The sequence below is a fragment of the Bacillus rossius genome, chromosome 14 (assembly GCF_032445375.1).
Source record: "Bacillus rossius redtenbacheri isolate Brsri chromosome 14, Brsri_v3, whole genome shotgun sequence".
In the NCBI taxonomy this organism is placed as follows: Eukaryota; Metazoa; Arthropoda; class Insecta; order Phasmatodea; family Bacillidae; genus Bacillus; species Bacillus rossius.
Window position 1 is genome coordinate 3,525,667 of NC_086341.1, and position 13,483 is coordinate 3,539,149.

At 40.0% G+C, this 13,483-nt stretch overlaps 1 protein-coding gene across 1 annotated transcript in view; it reads left to right on the top strand.

Annotated features, from left to right (window-relative positions):
* The first annotated feature begins 948 nt into the window (after positions 1-948).
* LOC134539015 (homeodomain-only protein-like) overlaps positions 949-13,483 on the top strand; it is a 35,658-nt gene continuing 23,123 nt past the window's right edge. Inside the window, exon 1 of the mRNA XM_063380681.1 lies at positions 949-1,159. The gene's annotated coding sequence lies outside the window, so the exon portion shown is untranslated. The remainder of the gene's footprint in view (positions 1,160-13,483) is intronic.

Genomic DNA, 13,483 nt, shown 5'->3' on the forward strand with positions numbered 1-13,483 from the left:
AGTGTACGACCTCCATGTATCCCGCCATAGAAGTCGACATTACTTAACTGTGCGAGTGTGTATCCTCCATGGATCCCGCCATAGATGTCAACAACAGTACTTACTGTACGAGTGTATGACCTCCATGGATCTCGCCATACATAAGTATACTTGACCATAAATTCTAAATAAAATAAAAAAAAACAATCATTTCCACCAACGAAAGGAAATCTTGAAAGCAAACTGAGGAGGAAAATTGGTTCTTATTTCCCCCCCATTTTACGAAATGATATTCTGCGTACGCACCTGTGATTGGCGAACGATTTTTAAACAGAAGCAAACGTCAACAACAATGGCACGTGCGTTTGTTTACAAACTGCACTCTCTGGCAGACTTGCGCGCTTTGCTAAAAGTATTGCATGTCAAGTGCATGTTTTAATGTACTAGTAAAGAGACTTTTTATAGGGCACAACTGTTGGCATCAACTATGACGATTTTTGAAGTGAAACTTCTTTGGGCGCGATGAGAGTAAAATTTCAAGGCCGAATTTTAATGCGACTCTTTCGTGGAACATTGTTGTGAAACAACGTTTCTGATGCGAAAAGGACAGAGAATACGTACTTGGCCAAAAAAAAATATTATTTATACGTTGCTGGACTCGTATTACATCTATAGCTTTGCTGTTTTACAAAATTATTAGAAAATTGAAAATTGTCTTCGTTCTCTCTCTCTCTCTCTCTCTCTCTCTCTCTCTCTCTCTCTCTCTCTCTCTCTCTCTCTCTCTCTCTCTCTCTGCTGTTTACAACTTACGATATACTTACGAGTCGAGGTTTTAATTCTATCACGTGTAGGAAATACACGCGTGTTATATTTTTTTTTGCCAGTGAGACGCTTTGCTTGGGTTGGGGGTGACTTCTAGATCCTTGATCGCTCTCTACGGCTCCGCGCGCGAGCGACGACGCGGGATCTAGGGCCGCGGCTAACCAACAGCCCAGCTGTCTCGATACGTCTACCGTGGCGCTCAGTTCAAGTCGTGATCGCGTGTTGGCTGGTAGCGGCGGCGGAGACCAGGCTAGCAGACCAGCAGACCAGCAGACTACCAGACTAGTAGACCAGCAGACTTGCAGACTTGCAGAGTCGCCGGCGAGGAACCATTGTTTTCTGCACAACTGCAACTGAGGTGAGTTGCTACCTCTGCACAGTGCAGAATTGTCGCGTCGCTCACGGATGCGAGAAGTTGGGGAGTTTGTGTGTGCAATTTTGGACAGTAAAACACACGTGGGTTAACTATAGTTCAAGTGCTGTTCCAGCAGCTGATGTCTGGTCGTGTTTGTTGTCTATAGTACTCACTGCATTATGACTTCACGATTATTCCAGGCGAAAAATCGTTCCTTTCAGGCTAATTAACAAACTCTCGAGTATTTATGCAGAGATACGGCTTATTTTGCTAACCAGGGTGACTTCAACGTTTGTATCACACATCCACTCCGTGTACTTACACCTCCTTGGTCCCGTTACGCTGACGTTGATCTAAATATAAATTTTGCTGGTACTCTTTCGAGTGAAATGTTACCCTGCATGTTAGATTAAATGCATATTTTTCAGTGCTATCAACAAACATAAGCGTAACAACTCTACTTAATAACAGATTTTTTCGCTACGCCGAACAATTAATCGATATTCATTGGTGATACGACCCATAGTCATACAAGAACTGAAGACCTCTGGTGTAAAATGTGATAACCCCTCAAAATAATTAAATCCTTGTTTCGAGTGTCGATCATAAGATATGTACGTTTCTGAAGTGAAGTTTACGTTTCCTACAAACATTCATAAAAAAAATTACTTTAACTGATTTCCTAAACAATAACATCATTAGAGGTTTTTTTTTTTATCTCTTTTAACACCCGAGGCAGATGCTTTCAAATTCATACAAAGTACATTATATCTACGTGTAATTTTTTTGTAGGCAGTATAAAGTCACCGTAACTGTTTTAATTAAACTTTCCTATGTTGCATTGTTTCTGCGTGTTGCATAAATTTTTAATCTAAAACAATGTAGTGCAAAAAATATCACTTGACAGTTATAAGTTATTAAATTATTATTTTGTAAGGTTAAATTGTTAAAATGTTGTGTATAAAAGAAATTATAATTGGTATTTGTACCATATACACTATTACATCCGTTAATATTTATTGTAAAACCTAAAAATGATATCTAAAACTTTCGTGTGAAATATTTTTTTTATATGACCAACCGTTACTGCAAGGTGTTCATTCATTTTGAAATATCTAAACGTTGTCTAAAAAAAAAATAACAAGGGTTGAAATGTTCACTATTGAACCTGTTCTTAATTATTTTGAATGTCTAAATATTGCCTAAAAAAATACATAACAAGGGTTGAAAGACAAAAACAAACCATAAATTCTTTTAGTAGCTATACTATCAATTCTTTATTGTAAAAACTATTAATTAATTAATCTATATTAAAATTATAATTTTCAGTATAGAGAACTGCATTAGGTTACACCAGAAATATTTTTAGATAGAGCGATATTAGTAATTTAATGCATGTAAACAATATTTTCCTATTTTATTTGTCATATAAGTCAATGATAGCGAACCAAAACAGCCAAAAGTTAGCATGTGTAACACAGTAAATGCGAGCGAATGATATCGTGTTAAGTGTTAAGAAGACTACAAGTATCCGCTCTACCACTCTGGTTCTGGGGTAGAGCGCCTGCCTTGTGACTTGTAGGACCCGGGTTCGCGCCCCGGCTCCTCCAAGGCGGATTGCCCAGACAAAATGGTGGCATTTGTCTGATAGGAATACAATCCCTTGCAACAAGTCAGGTCACCAAAGAGACGGTGGGTGGATACAAAAAACCTGCCAGGTGGCTTTCAAATGGGGAGCCTGTTTCTTTTCTTGGGCTCCCCATGCGGTGGCCATTCCGGGGGTTTCTCCGGGGGAACGGAGTTTTGCAAAAATATTTGTTGGTTTCTTGTTTAAGAGGAATTTTAGCATGTTGGAAATAAATATCAGTTAAAAGTAAATGTTTCGTAAAAAAAAAAAAAACTGCTGATAGACATGTGCCTCGTATTGCTCCAGTTTTTGTACATTTAAATTTACCAATTTTTTATTTATTTATTGTGGAAATATTTCAGATATTAGCTACGAATAATTATTTCACAAAAAACTACTTTGTATAATCCTCGCTTACATGAAACGACCGTATTTTAGGAAACTTAAGTATATTGCCCGAGATAGATTTCGATGAAAGATGTGTCAAATTTTTATAGACGCGATAACTACCGTAATTTTTTCACAATTTATTCACTTCCAAACATAAAATATAGTAATTCTATAATATGACGAATATTGCATCCGTCTGAACGTACGACCGCCATAACATCAAGGGGTGAAAAAAATTCTATACACAGTATTTTAAGTGGTATCATACAACTACAGGGTCACCGCTACAAGTCCCATAGCGGTGCGTTACCGACACGAAGTCACAATAACACCATTTCACAAACGTGATCTCTCACAATGGATTCTGCTCGTTTAATTCTCACAATGAATGTACACGTGTTTAATGCTAACCGTGGTTTGCCAACGTTCGAGGAAATTTCCAACTTTCGTAAACTGCGTTATGTAACGGCATCACGACCTGTTATTTCCCGGGTCTACAGTCGACTGTCCAACAGCGCGTGCTGTAGCTTGGCACACGGGCTGTTCGGGCTGTTCTGGATGTTCTGGCTGTTCGCGAGGAGAGCGGTGTCGCGCACTGGAGAAGCCTAAGATGTACAACAAGCTCTGTCCCTGCACGAACACGCCCGAGTATTCACCTTCGGCCAACCTCGGGATTTATTTTATTTTTGCGCAGGAGAAATGAATTCAAATATTAAAAGTGGTCGGTTAGGTTAGCTACATTAAAACACTTTAAAACACTATGGACGGTTAGTTAGGTTAGTATAGGTACATTAAAATAAACAGAGAAATATAAATATATATAAATAAACCCGAGGTTGGCCGAAGGTGAATATTCGGGCGTGTTCGGGCAGGGACAGAACTTGATGTACATCTTAGGCTTCCCGTCACGCACTGGCGCCCGACCTTGTTCGAGTTGAAGTATAAAGTGTCCCACGCTTAGTTTGCAGTACAGAGCAAACGGCGCGCGCTGTTGCCAGACCGTTACCACCGGCTCGTTTTAACATTCAAAATATTATTTTGTGTTCCCTTGTTCGATACGAGTATTAATATAAATTTATTTTTCGATGTGATAACGTCTTATAAATCGATGAACGCCGGCTGCACGCACGAAAAATTGTCCCGTTCCGCTTGAGCCGGGCGTGCAAAAACCGGCCAACCACCGTGCGAGAAAATCTTCTATAATATCAAACAGGTTAAGGCGGGCTTTTTAACTAAATTTTTCGTGATTATATTTAAACAAATTATTTAAATTAAATTTGCAAAACTGTAAATAATATTTGAAAATTAAAAAGTATGCAAATTTTTCATCAATGTTTTATGACGTTATCACGTAAAATTATCGTCCATAAACAGACTTTTCAGACAACCCCCTTTTTTTAAGATTTATTTTTTCCAAGACCCATTAAATGGTGTATTTTGACAGCCTGGAGAAAACATTCAATGCTAAACATCAACTTTTATTTATTTATGTGTTTCCATGAGAAACTTTTGTAAACCGGGTCACGTGATCATTTCGTAAAAAAAATAGTATTACTTATGATAGGAAACTCGGGCACGAAGTTCCAAGTAAAAATTATTTAAAATAATGCCGGGCAAGATAAATATTAGAAAAATGTTTCTTGGCGCGAATCACGCACGTAGTTTCCGCACCCGCCGCTATAATTAGCTGCCGGAGCAGCTACGTCGACTATTGAATCATTTGATTAGCATAACGAAGTTACTAATGAAACGGCGCTGATAAAAGCGAAAAAAAAAAAAATACTTGGAAAAGTACTAAACCCTCTATTTTCGACCAGGAATTAAAAAAAAATACTGCCCATCTTATTAAAATCCATTAAACAGTTAACACCATAAAGTTTCCCTTTGGCTTTGTGAACATTGGCTCGCACCATCCACCACAGATGGCAGTAGAGCGTGGTTACACCTTTCCGTTCCGTGCGACCACCGCTCCGCCCACGAAGTTACTCCCACCAAACGAATGCTAAGATGTTACACATCTCAATTGGAACGCGGCCTCAATCTCATTTTTTTTCCTTCGGGCGTTTACGGAAAGTGGTCGGATTGACCCGGTCGGAGAGAAACTCGGATTCTCCGCCAAGCCTCGTTCGAAAGCCACGCGACTGCCGCCTCCTTGAGGCCGGATCACTTAGCGCGCCCGATCTGACGCCATTTTATTAAAAAAAAAAAAAAAAAATTGGTTGTCTGTAAAGTCGGTTTACGGACGATAGTTTAACGTGACAACGTCATAACAAAACATTGATGAAATGATTGCATACTTTGTTTTTAGAATAAAATTGAATCATTTTTATTGAATTATCACTATTTTGTATGTATACAAAGAAGGAGTGAAATGAAATCTACCATTTAATTGATAAACTTACTTTTATTTGCACTCATTAATTCAAATATGTTTATTACTTTAACGAACAGATTATTTTAACTATAACTTGTATACATGTTTGCTATTTAACTTCTTCCAATCTGTGTTATTCTGTTAAGGATAGGACGATGATAGGAAACGTAGGAAACGAATGGGAGTGTTTCAAGTTTAATGTGCCTCGAAAAAGTCAAATCGATGGTTGTTCCAATCGAGTGGAAGAGAGATAGATGCGGCGCAAGCGTACAATGAGCGTACCGGGAAACAACGTAACGGGACAATGTGCTTAACGGGACAATGTGCGTAACGGGACAATGTGCGTACCGGGACAATGTGCGTAACGGGACAATGTGCGCAACGGGACAATGTGCGCAACGGGACACTTTTTCGTGCGTGCAGCCGGTGTTCATCGATTTATTAGATGTCACGTCAAAAACTGAAAATTTTTTTTTAACGATATTGTTTTGTGCGCGTATCGGCCTGACACACGTGACAACGCATCGGATATGGAGTCAATGCTCGTGGACAACCCGGGGAAATCAGGACATCACAACATCGCGGGGGGTGGGGGGGGGGGGAAACCATAGTGGTAGTCGCTCCAACTTATACCCACCCCAATATACATATATATTTTTTTTAATGAGACAAACGGCGCGCTGATGGTTAGGCAGCCGGTTGCCCTGACCCGCCAGACGGACTGCCTACCTTCCAGGCGCGAGCCCCTTCTTGCAGTGTCCACTGATGTCGCCGCGCCGTGTGGTGTGGGAAGGAGACGAGTGACAGATGTAGAGGGCCGCCTTTCCTCTCGACATCGACGCAGTGCCGGAAAAAAATTCTGACTTTTGTTTTTCAGTTAAGCAACGGTTTTAATTTACTGGAGTGCACGGATTTTCAACACAAAAACTGTTGCTACGTTCAATTTTTTTTTAAAAAATAAAACTAACTAATAGAACGTTCGTTTGTGTGTGTATGTGTCGGTGCGGAGGATAGTCGGAAATAGAATTACACGGCATTTACAATTAAATATTATAAACGAAAAACATACATATCTCTCTCTCTCTCTCTCTCTCTCTCTCTCTCTCAAAAGTTTAAGACCATTAGTAGATTTAAGGTGATGCTATTTAGATTGTTAATTTCCTCGAGACAATTGGGGTCAACTTCACGACGGAGTTTGTCCGGTGACTTGGATTGCTTGAAGGAAAAATTACTTTTAAAAATGTCCCCTAACTTGGCAAGTCAAACAAACATGCTGGCTTCTTGTAAATATTTAGTTGCATTTAAAACACCGACGATGATTCTGCTATATCTTTATAACACACAATCGTCAGTATATTCACCATTCCAACGTCAATTTTTTTTTTCCCCACGTAGATTACAGAAATCTGATTTAGATAAAGTAAGATATAAAACCTTCGCAAAGTTATCTGCAGATGTAAGATTATTTTGCTTTCAATCTGAAATTATTTGGCAGCATTATGCTTGAAACGAGTGAATGAAACGTGGCATATTTTGATGTTGGTCTCTGTGGCTGAAACCTTGTGCCGTGTGCTTTGCTTTCAAGCACGAACGACCTTCTTTAACTGACATGTTGTAGAGAGCAAGTGCAGCGCTCTGTCGGATAAGAGACAAATACAAATAAAGCAACGTTGTCAAACTTCATCCGTCCCAGACAGTAAAGTAACCTTTCTTACAAACAATATTAAGGCGTTGCTATATTAGGGAAATATAAGTTTTTTAACACCGCAAAATATATAGTGTCTTATCACCCCGTAGAACGGTTTATTTGTAACAGCGATATTTTATGGTCGATATCAAACTGTTTGGTGAACTTATTTAACTGGTACAATAAAATATTTGGTAATATTAATATTTCAAAAAATAATTTTCAGTGGCCCCCATTTTTGTAAAAAAAAATGCGTATACTGCAAATATTTTCGTTGTGATCATGCGTTCATTGGCTGATTGGAGTTCTGTGTCGAGTACTTCCTTCTATTTGGCGAATCCGTCGTAAATTCAAAAGCTATAAACTTTCCCGCGCCCTTTAACCTTGGATTTTTTTTCATGACTATTCACGACTAGCACCAATTTTTTTTTGTGTAGACATGTTAGCACTCGAGTATACGGCATCTGGTAGGAGTATACGGCATCTGGTAGGAGTATACGGCATCTGGCAGGAGTATACGGCATCTGGCAAGAGTATACGGCATCTGGTAGGAGTATACGGCATCTGGCAGGAGTATACGGCATCTGGCAAGAGTATACGGCATCTGGTAGAAGTGACTTCATGAAAATGGAACGGAAGTCGATTATGGCCGATTCACGTGTTCCTACGTGAACATTAGTGGCTATACCAAACGCATTGGTGTGCCAAACTGAAAAAAAAAGTTATAATTTATAGTCATAAAAAATTATACAATAAAATTTTGAAAATCCTTAGTTAACATTGAAATGCTGCAGAGAGACAATGAATTGTTAGCCTGAATTTATTCGACGCCAAATTGAATGGAAGAATTTCGTTGAATTCGTACTGTTGAATGTGAAATGCTGGCTCAGACGAGTTAGGTTAAGGTTTGTCCCCCCCCCCCCACCCCCCTCAGTCCCCCGAGCGAGGAGCCCTGGTCTGTCATTGGAAAGCTCGCTCAAAAGGGAATCCAAAAAGTCTAAAAAAAAAAGTCCAGTGCTGAGCGAACACGAGAGCCACGGCAGCGTCGAAACGGACGCATATCCCGGAGTTCTCACGAAAAATCTACGGCGCGGAACCAAACTGCCCCTTTCTAGTTTCTTTTTTTTTTTTTTAATAGAAAAAGGTGAGTTTTGTAATTTGTTTCACGACTGGCCGAGCTCGAGGGAAGATACGTCACGATTAGAGGGGTTTCAATGGCAGGAACCGGATGTGGACCGCGGCGGGGGATGCGTCAGGGAGCCGGGGAATCCTTCATTTCACAGACGAGAGAGCCAAACCGCCGATCGTGCATCTTCGTTTTTTTTTTTGACGTGACGTCTTATAAATCGATGAACGCCAACTGCACGCACGAAAAAGTATCCCGTTACGCAAATTGTCCCGTTACGCTGTGTCCCGTTACGCTCATTGTACACTTGCACCGCATCTATCTCTCTTCCACTCGATTGGAACAACAATCGATTTGACTTTTTCGAGGCACATTAAACTTGAAACACTCCCATTCGTTTCCTACTTTTCCTATCATCGTCCTATCCTTAACAGAATAACACAGATTGGAAGAAGTTAAATAGCGAACATGTATAAAAGTTATAGTTAAAATAATCTGTTCGTTAAAGTAATAAACATATTTGAATTAATGAGTGCAAATAAAAGTAAATTTATCAATTAAATTGTAGATTTCATTTCACTCATTCTTTATATCGATACAAAATAGTGATAATTCAATAAAAATGATTCAATTTTATTCATAAGAGTATTTAATCATTTCATCAATGTTTTGTTATGACGTCACGTTAAACTATCGTCCGTAAACCGACTTTACAGACAACCAATTATTTGTTCATTGTAAAAAATATGGCGGTGTTGATAAAGGGATACTAATGGTCAATTAGGTTAGGTTAGCAACATTATAAATACTTTGAAACATCGTGGACGGTTGATTTGGTTAGGATAGCTACATTAAAAATACGGAAAAAGAGCGAGCATGAACTTCGGGGAACTTCGGGTTTTGTCTCTCTCGTCTGTGAAAAGAAGGCTTCCCAGATCAAGATGGCGATGCCCGGGACTCGAGGCCTGGTCCCTCGGGGACTCGCCCGAGCGGCACGTGTGCAGTGATTGGCGACGAAGAGCGGTTAGGCCCCTCCCCTCCTAGCGCGCGGCAGTTGTTAGCGGTGGCGGTTACACGCGGCCGTGGGAAGGAAGTCTAACTGCTCCGTCGCGGCTTCTGGTCGCGTCCTGGGAACAAACAGCCGACCCTCCCCCTCCGATACCACCCCTACTCCCTCCCCCCCCCCCCACCCGCACCCAGAAGCCACTTGTCCACCAACACATTAACAATAAAAAATTGGTTGTCTGTAAAGTCGGTTTACGGACGATAGTTTAACGTGACAACGTCATAACAAAACATTGATGGAATGATTGCATACTCTTATGAATAAAATTGAATCATTTTTATTGAATTATCACTATTTTGTATGGATACAATTGAAGGAGTGAAATTAAATCTACAATTTAATTGATAAATTTACTTTTATTTGCACTCATTAATTCAAATATGTTTATTACTTTAACGAACAGATTATTTTAACTATAACTTGTATACATGTTTGCTATTTAACTTCTTCCAATCTGTGTTATTCTGTTAAGGATAGGACGATGATAGGAAAAGTAGGAAACGAATGGGAGTGTTTCAAGTTTAACGTGCCTCGAAAAAGTCAAATCGACGGTTGTTCCAATCGAGTGGAAAAGAGATAGATGCGGCGCAAGCGTACAATGAGCGTAACGGGACACATTTTCGTGCGTGCAGCCGGCGTTCATCGATTTATTAGACGTCACGTCAAAATTTAAAAGTTGGATTTTAAATGTCTTCAAGACATTTCGTAGGGTAGGGGAAAACATTTTGTAATTCCGGTGGTGACCATCAGACACGACACAGTCACGTCTGTCCGTCTTGTTTCAGACGATTTCACAGTGCTGTACCTTGTGCGGAGCACAATGGTCACAAGTCGCTGAAACCACGGCGAACAGCAGAGCTGATTGTGACACGTGTCGCATGCTAAATTAGCAGACAGACGCAACCAAAGCCTGGCAGGGAAAAAAAATATGTGTTTAACTAACCGCGAACTGTGTTCGGGATTCTGAGGCGAATGTGGGGTGAGCTTCAGTGGAAGAGCTACTGCCAAGTTGGCCGAGACACCGACAGACTACAGATGGTACCTACCTCGCTTCCACTGCAATACTATATCTGTACCTAGGAGACATAGGACATGTTATATCATTGTAAAATACATTATTTATGGCAAAGAAAAAAAATCCGAACAAATTTCTCGGCCTGTATAAATTCTAAAATTAAATCAACAATGTTAAATTTATTTAGTGTGCAGAAAGGAACGTGCAGATGATGAATATGTCGGGAGAGAAGGGCCGCCACAAGGGGTACGGGACTTTGAAAAAAAACCTTTCAATAATTATTTTTATTAACATTTATACACTTTGGGACTCTATTAATAACATAGTCTTATGTTTTGACTAGTATTCTGCTCTATATGTCATTACTAAGTGAACTCGGTGTCAAAGAAAATGATCGTAAATCTACGAAGATTCCTGTGTAATTTGTAACCAACGTTCTTTGTAGAGGTGAAAATTTTTAGCAGTGTAGAATGGGTTGCCTGTGATCATTTTATGTTTGTCTCATGAAGCCCTCCGCTGGGCTTGTTGCAGTAAATGTGGTTCCAATTCAAAATATTCACTGTAAAAAAATGTATCAGTTTTCTGAAACGTGTAATGGAAGTAATTATTATTATTAACCAATGCATACAGATTTTCGTTTTTATCCTATTCATTTAATTTTTTTCTAAACAAATGGAGATATGCCATGGATGCACAGGATGTATCTTTACGCAATGTATAGGTTAATAACATATAAAATGTGTTAAGGAACGTTACCAAAAATTGATGTATAAGTTTTTAAAGTTCAAAATGTTAACAGGTATTCTCAAGAAATTATACTGTATCTCATAATCTTTTCTCTTTTTGGCTGGAATATTAAATAATGTTTTGCTTGTAAGTCGTCTCTTGATTTGACCATCAGGATAGAACAGAGAGCATTAATAATTAAAACAAATTAATTTGCGTTATCGTTACGCGCACGCCAGTTGCTAGACCCATGCCATTGTTCGTGATGGTGATTAATTGAAAAATACGCCATGGGCAGGCGTAAGATACAGAGCAACCCTTTCAAAAAATATTCCGTTCGCAGTGAAACTATCATTATTCGTGCCTCGTCAGGGGCGTATCTGTGTCGGCGATGCGGGATGATAAGCGCGACGCTCGCTGGTGCTTCTAGCGCGGTGTCTCCTCTGGACTGGCGCGCTGTCTTCTCGTAGTTACAGGATAAGTGTGAAATTTGAGCGGTGAACGTGACATTATATGGTGGAGAAATGATGATAAAGGTGTAATGAAAGTCCCTAAAGTATGATTTCAAGAATCTCTTCTGGTTGTTTTACGCCTAAAAATTACTCTGAAAACATGCGTTGTAGCCATTTTTAACTCTTCTAAAAATACAGTTTAAAAAACTTAATCCGAAATCAAAAGTAGTTTTCGGCCCTCAGCGAACTCTTAAATGCTTGTCGTAAGCAGACCCCACTCGGATATCTTGAGTAGTTTTGAAATAGCGTTGTTTTTCCTGGAGCTCTGCGCGCCGTGTGTGTGTGCCCGGGCAGACGGAGCGATTAGCACGACAAGGGTTAGTGTTCTCTCAAGCGTTGCAGTCTCCGGTCGTTTCCACCGCGCCGGCTAGCGCCTTCCCCCCGCGTGCTCCTCTGCAGGGGCAGCGGGGTTAGACCCCTCCTGGCGAGTGGGAGACATGGCGGACGTCGCTCTAAGGCCGGGCGCGCACAGAACCAGACGCAACACTTCGTGACACCTCGCGACAGCTTTAACACCGTATCTTCGTCACGTTATATCTTCACACACTTCTTGAAATTAAATCTTTGTCGTGATACTCCTGCAAGGATGGATAATACAAAAAGTGTCTTCCTGTACTACCCATACTAAACTATATGCATCCAGCTCTACAATGAGAAAAATACCAATCAAAATACTTTACAACTGAATATTTACTGAAATTAAAGAAACACTGAAAAACAACCCTAACTAGTCAGCTATAAACACATATGGTATGTATTTGTTGACATTTTTTAAATATATATTCGCGCATGCGCAGAACACTGCAGCCATAAGTCTGTACGCGACGAAGTTGGAGCAGTCATCCGAAGTTTTCGCCTCGTGTCTGATAGCGACAGTTATTGTGGTGTCGTGTCAGTCTGAGCCTGTGTGCATTGTTGCATTTATATAAATAATTGTGTCTGTGCTTTTAAATCATATGCTTTAGTGATTGTCATTGGATACTGGTCCATATAATTGAAAAAAGTTTATCTGTTGTGTATATTAGTGACAGAAATTGTGTTTATAACCTTTTTCAAGTATATTTATATAAGTGCGGTTATGTTCCCGTATGTATAACGATGTTAGGTTGCTTGTAAGATTACTTGGTCGCTGGCAGGGAGTGTGTGGAGGGTTTAGTAGTCTCCTGGCTGTTTTAATGGGAGTGTTTGTGAGGTTATGTTCCTGTATGTATAATTAATTTGCATTATGAATGTAAAATTACTATTTTATCGTTTTAAAATTAATTAATATTAATAAATTAGAGTTATAATTAGGCATATTTATTAATTTTCATTATTAATCAAATTTATCCCGATTATTTAATACTATCAAATACTATCAGATAATAAAATATCTCGTCGTGTCGTGTGCCCGGCCTAAACCCACAAAAGCATTCATTTGCTTCTACATTCACCGCCTCTCGTGACCTCGATGTCTCGAGACGTTAAGCCACGATTGGTTCATTTGTTCGTGTTCCCCACTCGCGAAGCATGCTGGTCCGACTCCGCTGGGGTTCGAACCCGGACCCACAGTTCGCATCGCCCCTTAAGCATAGCAGTCTCACATTTACAGTTTCTGACGTTAAACGACACCAGAAAGTACATTCTTGGCGTTGAAGACGTTTTGAAAGTAATCGTCTGACGTAGCCTGAAATATTTCGCGGCCGGTACTTGCGGTTGCTTGTCTTGTGGGATTTTAAAAACCATCGAAGGCGGAGATTTCGCCGCAGTTTCGGTCGACCTTGGCAGTCGCCATCTTCAGGGTAGCGGTTACCCACCGGGAGTG